We start from the raw sequence: 9431 nt of genomic DNA, 5'->3' as shown, positions 1-9431 counted from the left end.
GGACACCTTTGGGTTTCAAAGAAGGAGACTGTGTCTACCTAAGAGTTAACCCAAAAATAAGAAAACATAGACTGGGAAGTTATGCCAATTTGGCAATAAGATATTATGGTCCATTCGATCTATTGGCCCATGTAGGCTCAGTAACCTATGAACTGGCACTGCTGACAAACATCAAAGTACACAATGTTTTTCATGTTTCTCTTTTATGAAAATATGTGCATGATATGTCTCATGTTGTGATTGGAATTTGGGCTAGGTGGAGCCCATGGGAGATTATCTAATAGGGCCAATGGTAATTATTGATTGATGTGAAACAAAGCTCGAAAATTGATTCATCACACAAGTTAAGGTTTTGTAGAAGCATTGTATCCCTCAAGGGGCTACTGGGAAGGGAGGATGCACTTAGGGAAGCATATACATCTATGTTTTAGGATCAACGGTTTGAAATAGATACAAAGGATAGTGGTAAATATTATGAGATTAAAAATATAATGCCCCAAAAATTTAATTTAAAAATAAATATATCACTCTGAAGTATGATTTGAATTAAGGCACCTAAATGGTGCTAGAAATTGTAATATGTACTACAACCAATTTGATTTCAATAATAACAAATAAATAGATGTAGCTCTATGAGAGATGTTAATGAGTACTACTTTTGACTTTATATAAGGGATTCCATTGGGTTCAAAACAAGTTTTGAAAGTCAAATGACAAGCTCAATAACACTAATTCCCTAAAAAGGAAATTTGGATGGGGCAAAACAACAAATTTTAAGGGAAACCTAGCATATAGGGGTTATTACTTGATTGTGGAACAAGTATTAGGAAATAACTAATTGTTCATGGGAGGTTTTTTGTATGCTATGTCCTAATGGGGTGAAGCTGAGTAAAAAATTACTTGATGAATAAGTTAAGGAGTCTCTAGTTGTGGGAACACCAGTACAGGTGGTAGGTTGACACTACAACTAGGATTTCAACCATCTATTACTTGAAAAGGTAATCTTCAGAACTAAGAATAGGAAAGTAGGAGTGAATCATTTCTATAAAATAACAACTAAGTCTTGGGATTGTCTTGATAAATATGTTTGGCTTATCGATCGACTAAGGATGTCTAGAATGTCCCTCACCAATTTGTATCACCAATCTATGTGTGAGTTGATATAATCCATAATGCATTTTTTTTAACATTAGGTATTAATTCTTTTTATCGATGTTCATGTAAAAGATCTAGGATTTTGTACTGAATCATTAAGTAATGTTCTCTTGTTATAACCAATATTTCATATAAGATCGTTGAAATATACTACTAAAAATTTTATTTTTTGTTTGAATAAAAATGAGATAACTTGCAAGTTGATTACTAAAATTATTATTACAAGTGGATGTTAATAGTTCCTTTGAAATTTCATATTGAGACTAGTGCTTATTGTTTATAGGGTTGAAGGTATGGAAGGCTTTAAAATTCCTTTAATAAAAATTCATATTGCTAAACCACTAATCATTAAAGCAGTGTTATTGATTCAATAGATACGGAGGGTCAAGATAGAGTATGCATCACTGAGAGGAGGATTTACCTCTTATACCATAGGAAATATCGAGATGGGTAAAAATGGGGGAAGCTAGGTGATATAAATTATATAACCCTCCAAACATTCCATTCCCCACTTGCCAACAAAAAAATTTCATACTCACAACACTACATCAAGGTGGAGGATATGAGATCATTTTTATAATTTCCTCTTTAACACTTCAAAAATGGATTCATAGATTGATTGTAATATTAGTGGAAGCCTTCAGCCATGAGGGAATAACTTGGGCTTGATAATATCGAAATCCCCTTGTGCTAGTCCTATACTAATTATCCTCCTCTTTTGTCTAGAGTTCCCTCTGAAATAGCTAGAAAAAATAAGGGAGGTACTTTTACCTACCACGACTTAAGCAAACATTATGACTAGATAAGAGACAAGTAAACCTAATGCAAGGTGAGGTAGAAGATTAATCAACAAGTATGGAAGGGCGTAATTGTAAAAATCCATCGAACAAAATAGACTGACAGTTGTAACCTAAATAGCAAAACAAGGCGACTAATCATAAACAAGGAATAATGTGAAATCGTCTACAAGATTTCAAGACCCTGAACAACCTCTAAGCGAGCCCTATATTTTGAATTCCATAAAACATAAAGCCAAAAAATCCCCTAGAAGAGTGGGTTGCGCTAGCATATGCCACACCAAATGACAAGAAGGAAATTTGTTAAGGAAATATGAGAGTGTAATTAAGCTCCCCAAATAAAACAAAACACTTGGCCTAAAATGCTAACCCAAAATTCCAATTGTGATAGAGAAGGACAAACTATGTAATGCGAAAAAAAATAGGACAAGGATTTGTCTAGAGATCAACTTATCTATAGAGGAAAAACTAAAAAATAGGAAAACCCTAAATTCAATAGTGTGAATACCAATATAGTTTTTCTTCATTTTATATCAAAAGTTGCATAAATTTATAGAACCATAAATAAAAGTCAATAATACAAAATGGCAGAATCATACAAACCTTTCATATCATAATTTCATACATTTAGAGCACCATAAATATATGTTAATAATATAAAATGGATGAATCACTGGGTTATGGGCTCCAAGTATGAACCGAACAACCTGACCAGGATCTTCCTCATCCATATAGCCTCGCATGTAGCCAAACTTGCTGCCATATACTTGGCCTATGCTGAACTGAGTGCCACGGATATCTACTTCCTGTTGTACCAAGAAACTGTTATCGACCCGATACTGAAAATCCCTCCAGATGTGCTCTTTCTGTCCATTGGGATCCCTGCCTAATCTCCATCTGTGAAGCCACATAGCTTCACCTCATCCTCTTATTTGTACCACAATCCATATCCCAATGTGCCTCTGAGATAACGCAATACATGATTTCCTGCCTTCCAGAAGAGCTTGGTTGGCTTAACCATAGCTTGTGAAAGTTGGTTAATAGCATAGCATATATTGGGTCGTGTATTGACCAGATACATAAGCGACCCCACCAACTGTCGATAAACAGTGGCATCCACTACTTCTGCTGAGGTAGCATCCTCCTTCCTCTAGCCTCCAGGAAGAAGAGTCTCAACAGGCTTGCAACCATGCATGTTGAACTTCTCCAGTATCTCCTGAGCATACTTACCCTGAGAAACAAATAGTCCATCACTGCGCTGCCAGATTTCCAATCCTAGAAAATAATGAAGGAGGCCTAAGTCCTTCATCTCAAACTCCTTAGCAAGATCATTCGTTCATGAAATTATGAACAACTCATCACCTGTTAGAATCAAATCCTCTACATAAAGTACAATGATAAGCAACTTACGCTCCACCACAATCTGGTATAGTTTAGGATCTGCCTCACTCTTGGTCCTTGGAGAATCCAAGTCCAGTGAAATAACTATCTATCCATGTGTACCAAGCATGTGGTGCTTGTTTCAACCCGTACAACGCTTTCTTGAGCTTGCACACATGCGAATCGCTGCTGAAGATCTCAAAACCTTCGGGCTGCTCTATGTGCACCTCCTCCTCAATGACTCCGTTGAGGAACGTAGTCTTCACATCCATCTGATGAATGTGCCACCCCATCTGCGCTGAGAGAGCAAGAATCGTCCATATGGAAGAATACCTTGAGATAGTTGCAAAGGTCTCCTCATAATCGATCCCCTCTATCTGTGAAAAGCCACGGGCAACAAATCTTGCCTTGTACTTCTCCACACTCCCGTTAGCTGCCTGCTTAGCTTTGTAGATCCAGCTCGAACCCACCACTGATTTCCCTTCCAACCTTGGGACAATCTCCCATGCACTGTTTCTGACAATCAAATCATACTCTTCCACCATGGAATCTACCCATGCGGGATCCTCCATAGCTTCCTTGAAAGAGGATGGCTCAGTCAGAACACATTTGCTCACAACAGCCATGTATCCAGTGTACCGATCAGGTGACTGTCTCTGTCTACATTGAGTTGTAGGTGGTCCTACAACCTTCTCTGCATCTTGAGCCAGTCGCTCAGCTTCTGTCAAGTGCTTTCACCCTCTGATGGTTGTCGCTGCATGAGTGGTCTCTTCCACTCCATGAACTTCATCCTATGGCTGATCCATGTCCTGAAGCTCATCCTTAGGAACTAATATCTCCTCATCTGCATGCAAGTGTCGCTCCCTCTCAAGCGAACACTTCATGGCTTTCTCCTCCTGAAATTTTATATCCCGTAACACAGCAGTCTTACCACTGTCTGGCAAATACACATGATAGTTGTGGGGCGTATCAGTGTACCCCACAAATATCCCAACCTCTGCGGTCGGCTCCAACTTCTTCCTGGCATCCTTCGTCACATGGATGTAAACGTTAGCACCAAAAATCATCAAATGAGAAAGATCAGGCTTCTTACAAGAATAAGCCTCCTTGGGTGTACTCATGCCAAGTATCCTGTGAGGACAATGGTTCTGCACATATACTGCAGTATTTCATGCTTCCACCCACAAGTGAAGGGGTAGGCCCTGATCATGCAACATCGCCCGTGCAGCACCCACGATCATTCTGTTCTTCTGCTCAGCAACCCCATTCTGTTGTGGGTTATGGGGAGCTATGAGCTCTCTTCGAATCCCTTCTGCGCTGCAGAAATCCTTGAACTTGCCAGAGATGTATTCACCACCATTGTCACTCCTAAGAGCCTTCACCTTCTTCCCCAACTCCTTCTCGACCAGTGCTTTGAACTCACAGAACTTAGAGTATATCTTGCTCTTCTTCTGCATGAAGAAGATCCAACACTTTCGAGAGAAATCATCAACAAAGATCACATAATACCTATGTTTTGCTATCGAAGCTACCAAGAAAGGTCCACACACGTCTGTGTGAATTCTCTCAAGGATCGTCTCGGCGCGACTATCCTTCTTGTGAAAGGTGGCTTTCACAAACTTTCCCAAAGTACACCCCTTGCACTGATCTGATTGCGCAAGAGTGCCTTTAGGAAGCCCAGTAGTGATCTGCTGCAGTATCTTCAAGGCCCCATGGTGAAGGTGACCCAATCTCCTGTGCCACAGCTCGCCATCATCCCGGCTCACCAATCCTTCTTCCTTGCATGCCATTGCTGCGCAGCCATCTACATGCAACTGATAAAGGTTCCTGACTCGAACCCCTATCTTCCTAGTTTCTCCAATTTTCTTACTTCACAGGAAATCCTTTCCCTTGCTGAAAACAACATCATATCCCTTGTCTTCTAACATCACCACAGAGATAAGATTCTTCTCCAATCCTGGAACATGCATCACTTCCTTCAATATGAAGGGTTTACCAGACTCCCTCTCAAAGGAAATGGTACCGATATCGGTTGCACTGTATCTACCTTCATCGCCCATCTCGATGTGCACTCCAAGATCTGTCTCCTCTAGATCAGAAAACAAATCTCGATCTCCTGTCATGTGAAAGGACGCACCACTATAAAAGAACCATACCGATCCCATCACACTTGATACCAAGCATGTGATCAATGAAAAATCAAGCTCAAACTGCGAGGCTAGAGCCTCTCCTGCTGCAGATCCAACAGCTTGCTTGTTCTTCTTCTTCTGCGGACAATTAGTGGCATAGTGTTCGTGCTGGTGACAGTGAAAGCACTTCACCTTGGACATGCCCTGTTTCTTACCTTTCGCACCAGAATGAGAAGCTTTCTTGTTCTTCCCCTTCTTTGTTTTGGCAGCCAAAGCGCAATTTTCTTCATCAGGTCCCTTTGATGAAGATTCGTCCCTGGTATTCCGCCTAATCTCCTCCTGCACAAGATTTGACCAAAGTCTCTCCCATCCTGGCAATTTCTCCCAACCATTGACAGAGTCCTGATAGGAATGCCAACTCTTCAGATGACCAACGAGAGCCAAGATCACCAAGTCCTCATCATCGACAGTCATCCCCACACTTCCCAGCTCATCCCTGCACTGAGTAAACTTTGTGAGATACTTGGGCATACTGTGTCCCTTCTCGCATTTAATGTTTCTGAGTTTATCCTTGAACTCCAGCTTCCTCTGATCACTCTTGCTTTGGAATAGATCTATCAATTCTTTCCACATCAAGTATGGAGAAGCCTTTCCATGCAGGCTGGACACAATGTGATCCTTCACACCCTCCAACAGAATCCTTCGACACTTTGTTGTCTTCTTTTGCCAAGCATCAACTTGCGCAGTATCAGTAGGCTTTGGGACCTCAGCCTCTATGAAATCCTTCAGCCCATTATCATCTGACACCGCCTCCATCCTGTCCTTCCATGCAATATAGTTCAAGATGCCCTCAAGAGCATACTCCAATCGCAATCCGTTGAAAGACATTGCCACGTTGATACCAAGAAAACACTGCTGCAAATTCGAATTCCACCAGCTCAAAAACTCAACCGCCTCTGATCTAAAATTTGTGAGAACAAAGTATTTCTCATACAGAGATTGACTATATGGGCGTTTACCGGATATCTCACCTTCCAAAGGAAGGATGAATCCAGAGGCTACCTGGCCCAATTACAGACTCTGCTTGAAGAAATAAAATGTAAACACTTTCTGAATAGTAGATCTGATGATCAACAACTCCGATACCATGTAGAAATTTTGAATAATTAAACACTTATTTACAGATATTATCACGATTATACACTATTGCGGAATACATGCACAAAACATAATCTCCTCTACGTTGATCATCAATTTAGCAGCATCAAAAACAACGAAACATCAATCGCATGCACACATTAACAGAGTATGTAACCTGGGGAAAGCATACAGCTGAAAACCCCACACTATCTGTATATTATAATGATAGAGAACATTTAACAATACATAGTACAATACTCCTCACAAGTACTCAGTACTATCTCCACCTGTTACACACAAACTAGCCCAGATCTGAAGCCTCAAATCTCCTCCGCTGTTTGCCTGTCTCCACTGCGCAATCCTGCAAGAGAATCAATCACTCTGTGAAATCAAATTCCCTTGGTTATACTATGCAAGCCTCATGGGCAATCTCCATCCATGCATGTGCAAATCTCATGCACAACTATAGTCACAATTGATAGCAATCTCAACCTCTAACACCTGTCTCCAATGAACTGTACATGCACTGAGTTAACTGATGTATTATTTAGTTGCTTTATGAGTTGATAATTAGTGAATTAATTAATAATTAATTCACACAACTCATCACTAGTGTATTCTTTAGTTAGACTAAAATACAACTAGTTCAACCAAGTCAAACTGAACACAAATCCTCAATCAACTCCACCAAACTCGACCACATGAGTTCTAACTGAAGTCCTGCATGCAATAGCTCAACTGACCCACAAGAAAAGTGTATTTCCTTCTGACAGCTGCATGTGCCACATCTGTAGCTCAAACTAAAGTGCTCCAAGAGGACAAGATAATGTATATAGTCCAAATATTATCATGAGCTAATAATATTTGACTATTTTATTTTTAGCCTGGCAGTCTAAAAATAGAAACCGCCCATATGTCTAAAAATAGAAGTCCATCTATTTTTACCAACATGACCAATCATCCACAAATAGCATCTTGCAACTCATATACCATGATCCACATGTCTAAAAATAGACATAGTCTAAAAATAGACTTTGTGCCAAAATAGCCTACGGGCCCACTTAGTGAAGGCGACTTCTTTCCACTAAGCTCCATCATCTTGTTGCATTCTCAACATTGTAAAGTATACAACCAACCATTGAAGCCACACTAGGTGAATAATTTGTTAGAGACAACCCTCTCTGTATTGGAGGGGCTAGCCTCTAATCTACAAGTTTGGTTTTAAGGTTACCTCAGATATATCCTTTCACACACAAGACATTTCTGACTAATAACATTTTGGAAATATTATTGGGGAGGTGAAGTTTGATGTCATATCATCCCAAGGTAGAATGACACATAATCAAATCTGATTGCTTACGGTGAACAATGATCACACACAAATAAGTTCTACATATTTCACTTAGTGACTCCATTAGAAAACGATACAGAGTTCATGGTGACTACATTGTCCAAAAAAAATTAGGCTTGAAAAATGTATTGGTAACTCAACTGGAATCAATGAAGGACTGAAATGCTATAACTATTATTTCAAGGTATGAATGCTTCAATTTTTTAGACCTTCCTGGTTTTCCTAATCTTCTACCAACAAGACAGTATTCCTTAAGGAATGGTCCTAAATTTAATGGAGATGATCTAAGCCGGGCTTTGAAACATACCACAAATTATTGTGAATTTATTGATCTCTTTAAAATCAAGTAAGAAGATGTATTCCTTAGACTATTTTAATTCATTCCAAGGAAATGTAGAAGTTGAGATGAAAGTTTACATGTTATGCCCATAAGGTCTCTAACAATTTTTTGGATTATGTTCTTGGAAACATAGATGGAGAAACTAGAGTCAGTGGAACACTCGCCTTCCATTCAAGGTTTTATAGAATGGAATTATACATGTACAAATGATGAGGTGGATGGAAATTATCCTTCATTTTCGTGTTCTTATTTAATGTAATGGAAATGTATCTTAGAAGCTAAGATTCAGTTTTTGGACGAATTTTCTATAGAAATTGAGAAAGATCTTCACGCTTTTAAATGTCAGCAAATACCCCAAACTTTTCCATTTTAATGTTTTCCTTTTGAAGTTTCATTTTAGCATAGTGAGAAAGTTTCTTTTTTCCTTTTAATATTGAGAATGGTAAGAGTTTGACAACTCATAGTTGGTACAATGGTTTGACATAGGGAGCACATGTGAACTCTTCAACCACAACAACCAAATTCTAGAATACATTGAGGATCAACAAAGAGATAATGTCTTTATTGATCCGATATCTTACTATATATAGGGTTTTATAAACGTGAATTTTCAACCATTTTTCCCTGTTGAGTTTCCTCCACCACTATAGTATCTAGTTTTGATTTTGATAAAACACAGCAAAAAAACCGCCAAATTTAAACAATTACTAGACTAGTTGCATTCACATTTTGTATCATTAAGTCCGACTTTCTTTTATGAAGTTAGTGTAGGATGAGTGTGTAATACGATTTTTGTCCAACTTTTTATTGCAGCCTACAACTTCATATTTAGTTCTTAGTGACTTTGCAACATGTAAAATTTTGGTTCTCAATTTAGTTAAATTGTAAAATATGTTGGTTGCAAGGCCGGGTTGCAGGTTTCATTTTAAGGTTGGGAGTAGCTCAATATTTCAAGCAATTGGTCTATGAGTTATTTGCTAACTTGCAGGGAGGGCAACATCCCCATTAGAGCCAGTTGTTAGCACTATATAAATTTTATGTAGGCTCATGGGCACTGCCAAATTATTTTGTAGCGCCTAAAACTTTGGCCTTTTTGAGTGCTTGAAACCAGTTTTTGGCTCTATTTTTCCAAGTGAAAA

This window comes from Pinus tabuliformis, chromosome 4_1 (genome assembly GCF_031772625.1).
Source record: "Pinus tabuliformis cultivar Carrire ecotype Pingquan chromosome 4_1, CPIR1, whole genome shotgun sequence".
In the NCBI taxonomy this organism is placed as follows: domain Eukaryota; kingdom Viridiplantae; phylum Streptophyta; class Pinopsida; order Pinales; family Pinaceae; genus Pinus; species Pinus tabuliformis.
This window is presented reverse-complemented; position numbering follows the sequence as displayed.